The sequence below is a fragment of the Manis pentadactyla genome, chromosome 1, assembly GCF_030020395.1.
Source record: "Manis pentadactyla isolate mManPen7 chromosome 1, mManPen7.hap1, whole genome shotgun sequence".
NCBI lineage: Eukaryota > Metazoa > Chordata > Mammalia > Pholidota > Manidae > Manis > Manis pentadactyla.
Genome location: NC_080019.1, coordinates 109,835,200 through 109,851,798, shown reverse-complemented (window position 1 = coordinate 109,851,798; position 16,599 = coordinate 109,835,200). Strand labels below are relative to the sequence as shown.

Below are 16,599 nucleotides of genomic sequence, written 5' to 3'. Positions count from 1 at the left end.
TGTAAATTATATGTGATGAGACTCCACTGTACTGATTAGATGTGGAATTTTAGTTTCCTAAATGGAGAGACTACATGTGTATTGAAGTGCTACTATGAGCATTAAAGGAGATGATACAAAGTCCATGATATTCCCCTTTCCCAAATTCATCATACTAAAGTTTGGTCTAAGTAACTCAAAATAAATATACTGAGATGTACATTTAGAAAATCTAGGAAATTTTCTCCCTCAAGTTGTTAACTGTACTTATTTGTGATACCATTTAAGAATAAGTAGTTAATTCTTAATTTCAATGCATAGGTTAATCAATACGACATAGTATGGCAGTAAATGTACTTGGTCAGTATCAGAGCAGTCCATTATCATTTTTTTTCATAATGCATACCACCCCACAAAAGACTAAATTCTATACAGTTTTACTTGCATGAAAAAATGTTTGGAAGTATGCTTAATAATTCTTTAAAACCAAGTAACAATGAAAAATTTTGAACAATTATGCTAAAAATTATAGATCCTTTCTAAAGCAATCTATATAAATTAATGATAATAACGTGTAGTTCTTAAAAGTGTGTGGGTTTTATTATTATTATTAACTTGGTGTATGAAAGATATAGACTATGGAATCATCATCTTTAGAAGAATAGTTACCTTGTGTGATCATCAAGAGCAATCTAGTCAAAGCTGCCAAAAAGAGGTTAAGAAAACATACTCACATATGTTTACCAAAAACTTAAATATGAACTAACAGTCTCATTTATATAAGGTGCCAATATCAGTACTGAAACTAGGTAGATAATGCCACAGACTTCTATCAGTGATGCCAGGTAGCTACCTTAGTGATTATAGGCAAAGAATTAGATACTGAAATGATGGAAATAATCACAAGACCTGGTTGCTTTCCTTATTTTTACATAAATTATATGTGAGGTTTATAGAATGCCTAGTCAGTGTTAACTAGGTAACAGAATGATATACAAAAGAATAAATACTGTATTCAATGAAGACTTCGTAGCAAGTGAAATACAAACAACTTTAAAATATGACATGAGAATTCTATAAAAGCCATGCAACACAGGGACTATATGACACTATGATACAACTGCTGCCTTTACTGCATAAAGAAAGATAGCAGAAGGGAATATGTAGTAGCATGAAACAAATACTACTTCAATGGCAGAGTGCTGTTAAGACATCTACCAGGGATTTTGAGATTCTAGGAAAGGACAGGGAAAAGGGAAAATCCTTCCATAGGAAGATCAGACTAGATGTGAAAAAGCACATCAATTTACTTAACATCTTCTGTCCATTAATCCCTCCTTCCTATCAAGCTAAATCTCCATACGTTAACTTCTCTTTGGTATGAAATAGAATTCAGATTCCTTGAGCTAGAATGAAACTTAAAAAGTTTTAATAGAACAAAAAGCAAGCAGTAATGTCAAGAAGCTTATTAGAAAGCAACCTTATTGTTCATTCTCTAGAGACTGGATCCATTAGCAAATCCTCAGAATGAACAGAATTCAATTCACCAAATAATGTTAAAGCCCCAAAATAAATTGATGAATATGACATGGTTCATTCTCTCAAGGTGCTTACTATGTGCTAAGGAACTGTTCTACGCTTTCATGTACAACCACTACGTTATTATTATATGTAATAGGTTTATTATATGTAAATGTAGGCACTATTATTACTCCTCTTTTATAAATGAGAAAATATGTATTAATTCAAAGAATATTAACCCAGACAGGTTAAATAACTTGCCCTGAGTGACAAAACTAGTATTTTGATAGTCTGGCTTCAGAGCACATGCTCTTAATCAGTATGACATATTTAGGAGAAGCAAATATTCTGTCCTGTTGTCAAATTACTTGCCCTCATTGTGGTTGGGAAAAAAATTAGGAAGTATGTACTAATTTATAAGTCTGATAATTTATACTCAACAAAAAGACCATAGCATGATACATTTAGCTGTTCTTTAGAAGTTGTACATCAGTAGGTACATTTAGCTGTACATTAATAGTGTCTGTGACTATTACATGGCTATAAAAAGAGCTGGATTTTATTGTACAGAAATAGTCAAAATGATTCGACGTGATTTTGAGGAAATCTGGAGTCCCATAATTCACTCAGAAGTTGAAAGTTGGCCACTTCTAGAGAAAAGAAAATGAAGAGACAACTATGTTCCATACAATGAAATTATTAATATTATAAACTACTTCGAGTTTTACTATGAATAATTATTAAGACAAATAAAGAAGTTGTTTGAAAAAAGTCACATTCAACTTTTACAAGTGGTATATAGTTAGAGAAAAAGAATATAAATATCTTTCAAAAATACTTAAAGATGCTGCTTATCAGGGTCTCAACTGCAAATAATAATAGGCATTAGATTTTAAAGAAACTTTATGTGGAAAATAACTTTAAAATGTCACTGCTAAAGTTTTTAAGTATAAAAATGAGGTCTGACAAGTAGTGATTCTACAACAGTTTGCTACGCTGATGGACAGTGACAGTAAAGGAGTATATAGGGGGGACCTGGTATAGGGGAGAGCCTAGTAAACAAAGTATTCGTTATGTAAGTGTAGATTAATGATTAAAAAAAAAAAAAAAAAAAAGCAGTTCCTATGTGGTGACCTCTAATGAGTGCTACACAATGATATAAAGGGCATATAAAAGTGTAGGCAAAGGGTCTGTTTGTATTTATACAGAGGATCAAAGCCTAATTTGGCTACCCCGAAAATGAACTAAGATACGATATGAAAAAGAACTTCCAACATCAGCACTCTCGGGAAGACTCATGACAGAAGATGATCAGCAAAAAAAAAAAAAAAAAAACTTCAACAAAGATCCACGCACTGTCACAGGTGTAGATGCACTCATCCCACCAGTTCCTGGACTTGCCATGGGAATGATGAAGGAGATATCTAAGCTGGCCTGTGCATACAGTAAAACAAAAATTGGACTGGATCTATACTGTTGGAACTCAACCAAGAATTGGGAGAAGTGCAAATTGTGGCACTCCAAAATCTTACAACCACAGACTATTTATCGTTAAAAGAACATACGGGATATGAACAGTCCCCAGGAATGGGTTGTTCTAGTTTATATGAATTCTCTCAGACTGTTTAAGTTCAGTCGGACAATATCCACCATATCATAGATGGGTTTTCACAAATGCCTAGGGTGCCTAACTGGTTTTCTTGGTTTCACTGGAGATGGCTGGTAATTACAGGTATGCTTTGGTTAGGTAACTATATTCCTATTATGTTAATGTGTGTGCACAATTTAATTAGTAGTTTAAAACCTATCCATGCTGAAGTTACTCTACAAGAAGATATGTCAAAGAAATAATCAATCTTTCCAGGTTTTCTTCTGCCTGCTACTTCTATAGCTTTTCTTCTTCCTACCTATTCAGAACCTTTAAATAGAACTCGTGCCACATGTCGAATTTACCGAGTATCATAATTCTTCCAAGTGGTAAAGACACCTCAAGACAAATGCTGGGCATAGAAGCCACAGGGCATAAATATGCAAAGAAGTAAAAAGCTAACCTTTTCAAACAATAAGGCTTCTCTCTCACTTACCAACTTAACATTTCCCTGTATGGCCCCGGAAGATGACTGGTTAGCCAGAGACGGGTAAGATTCCTCAAGGGAGGAACAACCTAAGACAGGCACAGTCGCAGGGGGCCATCTGGTGAGAAAATGGGGAGCAGCAGAGGTGAGGCTTAGAACCTCCCCCCTCATGTTCTGAGAGAAATCTTCTGCATACATGGATGTTTATTGCCCTCGTCTAGCTCGGATTAACACATAGTCTACAGGCACACACCTGATCATCTACATTTGCTCTCTTACAACACTAAACTCTGTTTTCTACCTTTATCTCGTATCTACCTACCACTTCAGCATTTTATTAAAAATAATAATAGAGAAATGTGGTATCCACATATAAATCAAGTTTAAAAATCAAATGAATAAAGAATGCAACATGGCAGAGTGGTTAAGATCACAGCCTCTGGAGTCAGGCCATGGGGGTTCAAAAATCAAATGAATAGTCATATTTGAACTGTGTATAGTTCATAATGCATGAACAAAACCGAAAGTTTCTGTGATGACTGCCCTTGCACTGTTCACCATGTGACTTATTCACTATGTAAGAATTTGTACTCTATGTAAGAATTTGTTCATTATGCCTCAGAAGATTGGAGACTGACGAAAATTAGGCTTGGGGTGGATTAATGATTGTGCATTGAGTATTGACCCCCCTATACAGAAATTTATTGTGGTTAACAACTATTTGATCAATAAATATGAGAGATGCCCTCACAAAAAAAAAAAATATATATATATATATATATATATATATATTTAAACACACTTCCAATTGTAAAATAAATAAGTAACCGGGATGTAATGTATAGCATAAGGAATATAGTCAAAATATTGTAACAACTTGGTATGGTGATACCTGGTACCTAGAATTATCATGTATATAAATGTTGAATCACTGTGTTGTACACCTGAAACTAATGTAATGCAATACTGTTGTCAACTACCCTTCAATTAAAAAAAAAAAAAATGAGGTCTGAATGGGGTTAGTGGGGGGGGACTTGGTGAAGGGGGGACCCTAGTAAACATAATGTTCTTCATGTAATTGTAGATTAATGATAAAAAAAAATGAGGTTTGAAAATATAATTTTTCCTTTCTCTGCTGTCACGTATGTTTCAATTTCAGATGAGAGTATAATAGTGCCTATTTCAATCTTTTCTCCACAAAGTTTTCCATTAATGCTGATTTACATTTGATGATGTGTTCCACAAATCTATATTCACAGAATAGTAGCTTATGTAGCAAAAAACTCCAAGGCTTTTGCACTTGCCGAGGAGTTAACCTCCTAATGGGGCAGGGGAGGGGGCTGGAAGGGGTTCGGAAACAACACACAATTCACTAACTTTTAAACTGAAAGGCAGTAAATTGTTTCAAAATGCAATAGTACTTTTAGGTCTAGAACTGCAATAAGTCCATCAGAAAAGTACTTGGAAAAGCATTCTATCTCAAAGAAAAATAAGCCACAGAAATCTGCTTAGTTTGTTGAAAAATGAGTACTCAGGAATAACTAAGTATCTCATTACCAGTTTGCAGTTTAGAAATACTCAAAAGTTGAAGGTGACTAATTTGAACATTTACAGAAACAACAAATCAACAGCATACACACAATTGCTTTCTGATCAAGGACAATGATTTTGCTTGTCTTTCCAATATTTGTACAACAGAGGATAGATACATCTAGAAAAAAGAGGCTTACTATGCCTCTGGAATTAATGTTTCTAAGATTAGAACACATTTTCTGAAAACCATCTAGTGGGACAGGTTACCAAGGGAAATTGTGGCACATATTTTCCTAGAAGTCTTCAACAAGTAAGGATGGTGGCCAGTGGCTATTAAGAGTGCTGTGATAGGTTTGCTGGCCTTCACAACCCTGGCAGCTGGTGGACAATGGATGATGTACTCTCAGTGCCTGTCAGTCACTTAACTCCTCTCAGTGCCAGAAACCAAATTGGCCACACCTGCAGTAAGTTAGATTTTCCAAAGTCACTATGGTTTCAAAGAAAGAAAAAATCTTTCCAGTCCATCCTTTCCTGATGGCAGTTTGTCTCTGCCACAGAATTTACACAAGCACCTTCAAATATGTGCAAATTTATAACCAGGCAGACAAAAAGATTTTAGTTTCTGGAAATAACAAACTGAGATAAATTGTCCTCCTCTAGGGAGGGGAAGGGTTTGCTTATTTCTTTCCTCAAATCAGAAATAGACTTTAAAATACTAGGAATCTCAGAGTTTTGGAATTGTTAAGAACCTTAGAAATTTTGCATGTAAAGACACAAATCCTGAAAGGTCAAGATCTACCACCAGACAACCAGTTAGTTAATAGTTCATTATAGAACCAGGGTTTTCAGATTCTGATCTAATGCTCCTTTCGCCATAGCACACAGCCTCTCCTTAACCTATCAGTCTTTGTTTAAAATGTCTCCAAGTATCAACAGAAATGTGCAACTAGACAATAACTTACAGGAAAGTGTTTCTTATATACTTCAAATCTTTACTCAGCAAATGATCAGCTAAGACTGTCACAGCAATTTACCTGCTTTTCAGATAGTTTAAAGTATACAGCTACTCACTGACAAATAAGAAAAGTAATCTGATTCCCAGTTATGATTCAACCACAAAAATATTAATGGTTACTGGCCACCTACATTTGGGCACTATGCTAGATTCTGAGGATATAAGAATTAACACAAACATGGTCTCCTCCCTTTAAAAAAAATGCTCAAAATTATCTTCATAATACTCTTTTAAATTTCTAGAGTACTTTTAAAGATGCATCTCTCCACCAATTTTTCTTAACTGCCAGTGAGTCTATCAAGAAGTTATAATCATAGTAGAATGGTTCTGTCCTAATGCAACTTTTTTCACATCATAACACTGACTTCTTTGGCTTCCACTACACAAATATTTGAAATCTGAAGTGTACCAGATAAGCATGGTCTATAAGAATTCTTATTATTTTTTTAATTCCGCATTTATTTCAAGTGGCAATGCTGGCCTTGACACAAAGACTTCTTTGTAACAACTACAATTAATTATGTGCTAAAAGTTACTAAACTTAATCTCTTATAAATGAGTGCCACTTATATAAATTATCAAGTTAACTACTAAAATGATACAGAAGAAATGAGTATTTAACTGTTAAGCCAAATATGAAACGTTATTCTTATATTAGGTATAAATTTAAAATAATGATTAGTATGTATATAGTTTCCTTAAATAATTTCATGCAACTTGGGATCATTTAAATAATCTAATTATATGAGTTACTTAGCAAGCAACATATTACAATTCCTACTGTATCAATGCAGAAAAATAAGCAAAGATGTGATTATCATTTGCCTCCTCTTCCCCTTTACAAATACAAAGCAGAGGTTTGGGATTGTAACTTAGTCCCTCAGACATTTAGACCAGAGCTCTGTAATCCAGACCACAAAATTTCACTTTTAAGAAATACTAAACTTGAAGAAAAAGCTCTTAGCCACTGCTTTTATTTCAAACTTAAAAACTACTGGTGCATTTTGAGTTTAAACTCACCAAACTGTATTCCTGGGGAGAGGAAGAACACCTAAAAATTCCTTAACCAGGATCAATTGATTCACATAATAAAGGGCTAAATATGAGTAAGAGTAACAGCTACAACACATTACCAGTATATTTAATGTTGAATACTCCTTTCAAATGACGGAAATCTCAAGCCTTCAAGTTGAATCCTCAGACTTCACTGTGTGTTGCCTCTTAATTCTTTTTTGCAGCCTAACACTCAGCTTCTCCTACCCATAGTTTAAAATTTTTATTACAGTATTTTTTCCAAAATGATTAATTAAATTCACTTTTAACATAAACTTAAGGGAAAACTCAAGCAAGTCAATTTGATTCATACAAAAATAAGATTGATATAAAGAAATTTCACCAGAGTTATTACTACATTGTGTGTAAAGTTATTCTCTATTACCAAATAAAGGTTAAGGTAACTATATAAATTTAAAAAACATGGCTCCCAAATAGAGAAAAACAACAGCTTTCAGTCTGTCGATATCTGAAACTGCTAATCTGATCTCCAGAACAATCTTATCTTCTGGAACTGGTCCTAACCAGGTGTCTATTTCTTATATCTCCTGGAAATTACTAAATAATGGTCCCTAAATTTTAAGCCTTTGTGAACAGAGATTTCATCAAAATCTCTGGGTCTTCTTGGTAGATCATCCTTAGTTTTAATTTGTTCCCTACCTACAAAATAGTCAAGTCTGATTTTTCTTATCTCTGGAGATGGTGTAAGGTCATCAGTTTAGAGTCCTCCCTCTTCTATAGTATCATGGATGTGTGGAGCCTGGCACTCGCTATCCTGTCATGGTTCAAACTTCTAGGCATAATTATTTCCCAAACAGGCTGAATAACACCTGGGTGTTTGAAAGTGGAATGGTGTTCTAAGGAAATGAAACCAAAAGCCACTGTGGTTTTTGGTCCCTACTCACACCCATAACAAAGTGGAAATTAGTTTTTATTACATAAACTGTGTCTTTGTTATCTCAGAGAAGTCCACTCATGACATCTAACACCTTCTAAGAGGAAAGGAAATTAACATTTATTAAGCATTTGATCCAGGACAAACATTCTCTTGGATCTATATTATCTCATTTAATTCAACAACAACCCTACTGAGTAGTAATTACTTCCCTTATACTCATTAGGAATTTGTCCAAAGTAATCCTGCCAGTTAAGTGTTAAAAGAGCTAGGTTTTGAACCAAGGGGCTTCAGATTGCAAAGCTAATATTTTCAGTACTCACAGGATTTTAAAAGCTGGATCACTGAGTACCACACAGAGTATCCAGCACAATTCCTACATGTTACAGATGAGGAAACTGAGGCCCAAAGAGACTGATACTTGCCCAAGGACTCAATGCTTGTGGTGAAACTGGGATTTGATCAAGTCTCAGATTTCCAATGCAGTTCTGTGCATAATAATAATCCTTATTTTCACTTGTGTGTGGGTATGGGGGATGTGTGTGTTTGGGGTTAAACATCATTCTCAAGTTAATTTATGTATAATTTATAACCTCTCAACTGTCTCCAAATGAAATTTATTTGTGCGGCAAGTTCAGAGATACACATTTTTTAGTGACCAAAAATAGTAAATGTTTTTGTTAAGAATAAAAACTTAATTGATGTTTATAAATTATTATGTGTTGTTACTAATATATTTATATATTTGGTTAATAAGTGCTTATCATGTACTGTCTACTGTGCTTGGCAAGAAGAAAAAAACTGTATATAAGATAGAAGGAATCCCTATCCTTCTCATGGAACTTACATCTGTAAGATGTAGGAGTGGAGGACACAGACAAATAAATAGGCAATTATAATGCAGTGAGTCAATGCTATGACAGTGGGAGTACAAGATGCTATGGGAACAGGAAGCAGGGACACCTAACCCAGACGAGACTTTTCAAAGGAGTGACATGAAAGATGAGTAGGAGTCAGGTAGATAAGGAAGGTGTATGGAGTGCACAAATGCAGGAAAAGCAAATGGCCCTTGCACTGAGAGCAGGGAAAGGCCAAGGGAGCTGTAGGAGGATGGAGGAAAAATGAACCTAGAAAGAAAAGCAAGGACCAAAATATACAGGTCCTTGAAAGCAAGAGCTTTACAATCTTATTATTACCTAGGGAACTTTAAAACAAACAAAACACAGATGTCTGGCCTCCATCTCAGACCAATTAAATCAGAATCTCTGGGAATGAGATCCTGGCTACTGGTATTTTTAAAAAGCTAACTCGATGATTCTGATGTACAGCCAGGATTGAAAACCACTGTTTAAGCTATTAGGGAGTTTAAAATATATATTTATTACTACTATTATTATTACAGTAAAATTAGTATTGATACTATAGTGAAATTATTACTATAATTTAAAATACATATATTAATAAGGCAAAAAGTGATCTCAAGCAACTAAACTTCTCTGGGCCCTAGTTTCTTCATTACAAGCAGGCTGGAGCAGGTTAGAGGTAGCATAATATAGTGAAAGGAGCTGGAAAACGTTGGTTTTTATCAATGAGTTTGTCACCTGGAAAACGTTGGTTTATCAATGAGTCTGTCACATGACACCCATCTGACCTTAGATTAAAATGTCATTTCTCAGAGATAGTAATACTGCTTTGTCTACAGGATTGCTGTGTAACTCAAGACAAATAATACTTAAGAAAATGGCTTGACAACTGTACTAATAAAATACAAACCAGCTAAAGTTGAACAACTTAAAAAATCATAAATATTTTTACCAGAGATGAAATTTTTTATGCTTTAGAAACACATTTCATTTAAAGAACCACCCCTACCTTGAAATTCAAGATAATGAAATAATAAAAGAGAGAACTGATCCTTTTAACGCTACTCTAGAGATCAAATGGGATTAAGTTAGCTCTTTTCAAATAAACAGATCAACAGAGCAAATGCTCTCAGTAGTAATTGCAAATGTTTAAAACTATTCAGTAAAGGACTCTAATAAGGAAATCTACACTCAAAGTAAACTGTTTTTGGAAAAAGGTTACTATGATCTACCTTACTGAAAGTATTTTATTTATAAATTTAGTCTTTGTAAAGAGAATACTTATTTAGGATGGAGAGGATCTTACCCTGACAGGAAGGAAGCTCTGCCTGCGGACTGTTCCATTCAGGGAGCCAGGCAAAGCCACTGCTCTTTTACAGTGTCCCTTTTACATGTATCCAGTCTCATGAAAATATATACTTGATTGCAGTGTTTTTCAGTTTAAGTACAGTAGTTAGTGACATATTTTAATGCTATGTCTAATTAATTTTTTTTCAAAACGAGATATATAAAAAGCACTGCTCTGCATTTATATGTGGTTTTCTTAACTCTCCAACTAAAACTCATAGGAATGCCTTTCAGGCTTTGTGAAGTTGTGATAAAATATTGTTAATAATCATTTGCTTTCTTGCTACTTCCCCTGATGCTATTACTATTATGATGTGCCATCATTTCTTTCAATCACCTTATTTGTGATTTTAATCGGAAAGCACTATTTTACAATGATGAAAGTGCACAAGAAACGCATAACTTTGGGAAAAAGTTATGGATAAAATTTCACTTAATTTTATCCAAAAACACGAGAAAACTTGAAACATCAACACGTGTGCGAACACACACACACACACACACACACACACACACACACACACACACACACACACACACACACACACTGGGCCCTCTTCTGATAGTTTTGGCTGATGACATTGCAGAACAGTTAATCTCATAATTAAAAATTTTTCCAGAACATGTTGTGTTTAGACAGCTATGCTGCCAACCGGAATTCAATGCTTCAGTTAAAAAATCTTAAAACTTGAATACACAGACATACTAACAAATTCTTAACACTAGCTACTTCGAGAGCCCATTAATAAAGACGAAGTGTTCTGATTTATACAAATTAAATTAGCAACGAGTTATCTTAAGTATTTTCCGGGCCTTTTCTTAACAACAGGCAATGCAGAACAAAAACAAATTTTGTCTGGTGCAATGTAAGCAAATGCCAGTTTTTAAGCACGAAAACATGCGACCAATATTGCAAGCAGTGGTTCAAATGCGGCCGTGGAAATAACCTGACTAGAGATAAGAGTTTACCTAAGCAAGTTTTCTAGAGGTCCTCCCAGGCCTCACAAACTACGATTCAAAACATCATCTCTCAAACCCATGTCCTGCATGAGCTCAAAGGCGCTGGAATGAGGAAGCTTCACCAAAACGAGATCACAACTCTAATTCATTAAAGAATATGCAGGCTGTTTTCTACAAAGGCCCCTCTTGTTGCGCTCCCTTTACCCTCCATAAAACTATGCAAACAGCTCCCTGATTTATTGACATCTAAGAAAACTGCCTTCGATACTCAAGTCTGGTGACTAGCCACCACCACCATTTCTTTAGCATCCTTAAAATAAACCCCTCAAGCTGCGGTCAAAACACACTGGCTGAACGTCGGCTGTTTACACATCCCAATCCTGGGCACTGCCCTACCTTTCCGAATCACTTAGGACCTATGAAACAAGCATCACATAATGGAACACAAATCACAAGCGACTGTCTCAGGTCTAGGAATGACGATCCAATACGTTTGACTGTCTCAGTTAAAAGGAAAACAACAACCTCTAGAGGAAGGGTGGGAGAACTGCTGGGTGGGGGGAGCAGCTTTCCTTTCAAGCCCCAGCCGGGCGATTTAAACCCTGTGTGAGGCAAACCGAGGGTCGCCGGGCTGCCGGGGCCGGAGTCCTCAGGCGTGACAGCCCCTCAAGAACAGCCCGCGGCTCCGCGTCGGGCCCCTCACGCCCCGGCGCTCGCTGCAGCCGGGTCCCCGCGGGCCGGGTGGGCGACAAAGGCGCGGGGCACCGCCTGCCGCGGCCGGGGCGGTGGCCCTGGGCGCACTTCCTCAGTCTTCAGGCGCCCCATCCCCAAAAATGGGAGAGGAAGGAAACGAGGAGCGAGGTGGCGGCAGAGGGAGAAGACAGAGTGAGCTGCGAGCCCTCGCCTCTGCATCTGGGCGAGGCCGGCGGCAGGCGGGGGAGAGGGAGCGGCGGTCGCAGGCGAACTCCTGCGGGCCGACGCCGGAGAGACAACCGGCGGACGTCCCCAGCCCAACACCGCGGGCGCGCCCTAGTGCCCGGCCCCCGCCCGGCGCCCAACCTGACCGCACTCGCTCCGGCCAGCCCGCACTCTACTCACATTCGGGGCTCCTCCGGGGTCCGCGGCTCGAGCCGCATCGGGTCCCAGCCCCGCGGGCGGCGGCGGCGGCGGCGGCGTCGAGGGAGAGGAGAGCGGGCGGCACGGCCCCCGGCTCCCTGCCCCTCTCCCCCGCCGCTCCGGAGCTGCCGGGCGGGGCCCGAGCCGTGCGTCGCCGGCGGCCCCAGCCCCAGCGGCCGTGGCAGCAGCAAGCCTAGAGCTCGGCGGCCGCAGCGGCGGCACCGGAACTGTCGCTTTCTCCTTCCAGCTCCCTCTGCTTGCTAGCCCCCGCCACACGCCCCCGCCCCGTCTCCTTTCTCTGTCACCCCTGTTTTTTTTTCCTTTTGTTTCCAGAATAAACTTTATTGGTCTCTTTTTCCGCTCACATCGTGTAAACAAACAACGAACTCTTCTCCACCCCCTCGACTATCCCCCTCCCGGAGCAGAGGAAGGTAAGAGCTGAGGAGGGGCTGAGCCTACAACGCCCCGGAAGCAGATGTGCAAAGAACAGGAAGTGAAATAGCAGGGACCAGGCGGGGGAAATGGGCAAATCGGGTAACAGTATATAAGTGCGCTTGCGTCTTGCTGTTCCGCCCGAAGTTCGGGTGGCAGTGCTGTGCTGTTCTGGGGCGTGTGTTTAATGCTCTGTCTTTTACAGTCTTGAGGATGTTGTGTTATCCTAGGATGGCATATGTGTCATATGTCTGTTTCTATGAGCAGCAGGCGGGCTAGGTTAGAAATAGAGAAAAAGAAAGCAATATTGGGAGCAAGTGAGTTCATTCACATTTACGCTCATAAAGGAAACGAGATTTCCTCTTGTTTGGGGCGAAGAGAAGGGGGCTGGGTGGCTAATCGCTGCTGTCAGTGGCTAACCAAAAGTGGTTGTGAATACAGAAAAAAGGGCTTTTACAAAGCGATGCTGTGCATCCTGCTGCCAACATAAGGTTAAGCTGGAGCCATCCCGAAAGAGGAATGCACTGCCACAGCCTTTTGCAATCCTTTGACTCACTCCGGGGAGATGTTTTGCACTGTCCTTTTATTCAGATTTGAATCAGCTTGTAAGATTCAATTTTGACTACTTAGAAGATGTGCTTTTGGGGGTAATGCCCACAGGGACTTCAGAAGAGCCATCTTGGCCATAGATTAGACTCAAGGTAGTGCCTTGGTGTTGTGTAGCATAAAAACCTCTTTTTTTTTTTTTTTTGGAGAGTAATGGAATCTGTTGCCTTTTGAGATCAACACTGATAAAGGTCAAGTTTTCTGCGTGTTTCTCCCCCTAGTGGTTTTTCATTGTATTGAAAATGCTTAAGAAACAGAATTAGAAGTCTGCAATACAAGTCCTCAAATGTTGGCTCTTCCCTGAATTTTGAAGGAGTAAAGAGAGGACTTGGAAGTGACCCACTAGAGATGTTACAGTCCGGCTTTCATCATCCAGAGCAAAAATTTGACCAATACCCGGTTTCTGCTTGATTACCACACATGCATAACCAACGGTAAATGAGATCCATTCCTTTATGTAGTCACAGTTTAATTTGACTGCATTTCCTGTGTTTTCTTTTGTAAGCTCAGGTTTTCATTTCATATTCGGGGGAGTGGGATCTATGTTTCTCAATATTTTTATTGAACCAGTGTTTTTCAGCAGTTTAAGAACACTATGTTACTTCAGAGCAGGGAATTTAAAAAAACAAATAATATTGAATTACTAGTCAAAGTAAACCTTAAGGCAGCATTTCCCAAATTGTGTTTCCAGGCACAATTTCATAAGTGTGGGTAAAATTGTAATATTTCCAGAATATCTCCCCTGGCTTTAGTGCATCTGCATATCAACAGGTGTTCCTAAGGGGTGGAGAACCATAGTTCATCTCCATATCGATGGGTCGTTACCCGCATGACCAAGGGCTTATCTGAACCTGAGAGGTTAGGGGGAGGTCTTGCTTGCCTCTGCCATAGCAGGAGAGAGAAACAGTCCCAGACCACAGTTTGTAAGCAATAAATGGGTTTTAAACTTCATTTCTCCCTTTGATTGATTTTGGTTTTAGAGGTATTTTGTCCTCGAATTTCCTCTACCCAGAGTTACATCTGGCGGTAGTCAGCAGGATCTCTGAACCAGAAGTCTTTCATAAAGGGTGTGACCTTTGGGAGGGCTGCTCCTAGAGATGGTGGGGAGATGCCTAGAACTCCCCCTGAGGATGGTGGGGAGGCCCCAGTGGATGCAGCAGCAGAGGGTGCAGCTTCACCTGTTATTATCCCCCCAGCTGTGGGGCTTCCAATTTGGGAGCCCCTAGTGGGGAATTGATCTAGGGTAAAGTACCTCCTAGAGGGGTGGTGCCTTCCCCAGAATTGAGGAAGGGTGGAAACACCGGAAACTACAGAATTAATTAGTCCTCTGTGAGTTGTAAGTCTGCTTGGAGACCCTAGGTGGCTGTGTAGTGGTTGGCATTGTAGGGTCTCTTTTCATCAAGATAGTGGAAAATGGTGTACAGTAGAAAGAGAGGATTGTTGATAGGGTTAGTGAGGAGAGAGAGGGACTTAGGCAGGATAGAGACACACTTCGAGGAGCTGGGCAATAACCTATGGGATGCCGTTAAGGAAGAGAGACAGTTGCTGAAAAGGCAGTCATGCTCCTGGAAGATTCCTAAGCAGCTGCGAGGCGGGGAGGTGGCAGGAAAAGCCACGTTGCAGGACGCCGTGGGGGAGGGGGAGGAAAGAGTGGTGCCTTCAGCCCCAGAGATGGAGGAGGAGCGGGGAGAGGGTGGAGCAGAAGAGGAGGAGGCGGGGCCAGGGGGCTGATCTGCTACGGAGGCCAAGGTACCATCCTCTCCTGTTTTATAGGCCCATCCAGCTTTAATTAAGGAAATAAAAACGAAACAACTGCAAGCTCCTCAGGGGGAGGAGCCACCCCCTCCCCAGGTTGTGGAGCACTCCACCCTCCATCCCTACACCCAGTATGAACTGCTGGACATGAGCTTCCAGTGTAGGCAGAAGACATCGGAATCTCTGCCTACATGGCTTTTACGTCTCTGGGATATTGGGGTGGAAAACATTGTTACGTCAGGTCCTGAAATGAGTAGACTGGCTTCCCTGACGACTCACCCTTCCCTCAGGCAGTGGTTGCAAAATTCCCATCATGCCTCAGGGAATCAGATACTCTTGGAATGACTGAAAGCTGCCACCAGGGTAGTTAGGCCTAATCAGGGTGATTTACCGTATTTATCCAGTAGTTGGAAAACGTGTGCATAGCTCAAACAGGTACTACAGAAATTGGGTAAAAAAATATCATCTATAATATGGATCCCCAGGGCCCTGATGAGGAGGTGTTCACTGTAGGAATGATAAATCTGGTGCTCCATAAGCTCCCACATCTTTGGGTCCCTAGTGACTACTCTTGCCCCTAGCATAGGGCAACCCATAAGTGAGACTACTCCTACTTTAGCAGATCTGGGGGAGGTTGAAACAATAAGAGCACGGAAGGAAGTACGGGCTACGACTGAAAGGAGAGGTGCAAAGGGCCCCGTGAAGGTCTTGAGGACTCAGATGTGGGTTGATTTGATGAAGGCCAGGGTAGTGAAAGAAAAATTTGATTGGCAGTCCAATAGAATCTTGTTAGAACTGTGGCACCAATTAAAGCCAGAGCAGCAGTTCCAGCTGCTGAGGTCCAGGACACAGAAACTGGAGTCAAGGCCTCATACCCGACCTGTGTCCCTGCAAAACTTCCAGGGGGACAGTACCCAGAATTCACCTGAGCCCTCACCTTCACAGGAGGATGATTGGACATCGCAGTTTGACTGAGGCGGGGTCAAGGTTCCCACCTTGGGGGACATAGTGGGAACCGGAGGCCACATGTAGAATTAGCAATTCATTGGTCCCCTGTGAATGTACAATGTGTCCAGGTGCTGATGGACACAAGAGCTGAGTGTTCTCTGATTTATGGCAACCCTGAGCATTTTCCTGGGACCCCTGCTGTGATAGATGGCTATGGTGGTAAGGCAATTAGAGTGATGAAAGTCCAAATCCCACTGGGAACAGGGTGTTTACCCCCAAAGGAGTATACCCTTGTACAGTTCTCCCATCCCTGAATATATTTTGGGGGTAGATATCCTGCAGGGCCTGTGGTTACAGACCACTGCAGGTGAGTTCAGACTGAGGGTATGTGTAGTGAAGGCAGTTCTGAGGGAACATGCTAAGCACCTACCTATAGCTCTGCCTGTACCTTGGTGAGTGACAAATACTAAGCAGTGTAATTTGCCTGGGGGGCACAAGGAA

The 16,599-nt window shown here is 40.0% G+C and overlaps 1 protein-coding gene across 1 annotated transcript in view; it reads right to left on the bottom strand.

Annotated features, from left to right (window-relative positions):
• PIK3CA (phosphatidylinositol-4,5-bisphosphate 3-kinase catalytic subunit alpha) overlaps nucleotides 1–12,660 on the bottom strand; it is an 82,589-nt gene extending 69,929 nt beyond the window's left edge. The window contains exon 1 of the mRNA XM_036926708.2: nucleotides 12,340–12,660. The gene's annotated coding sequence lies outside the window, so the exon portion shown is untranslated. The remainder of the gene's footprint in view (nucleotides 1–12,339) is intronic.
• Nucleotides 12,661–16,599: the final 3,939 nt, after the last annotated feature.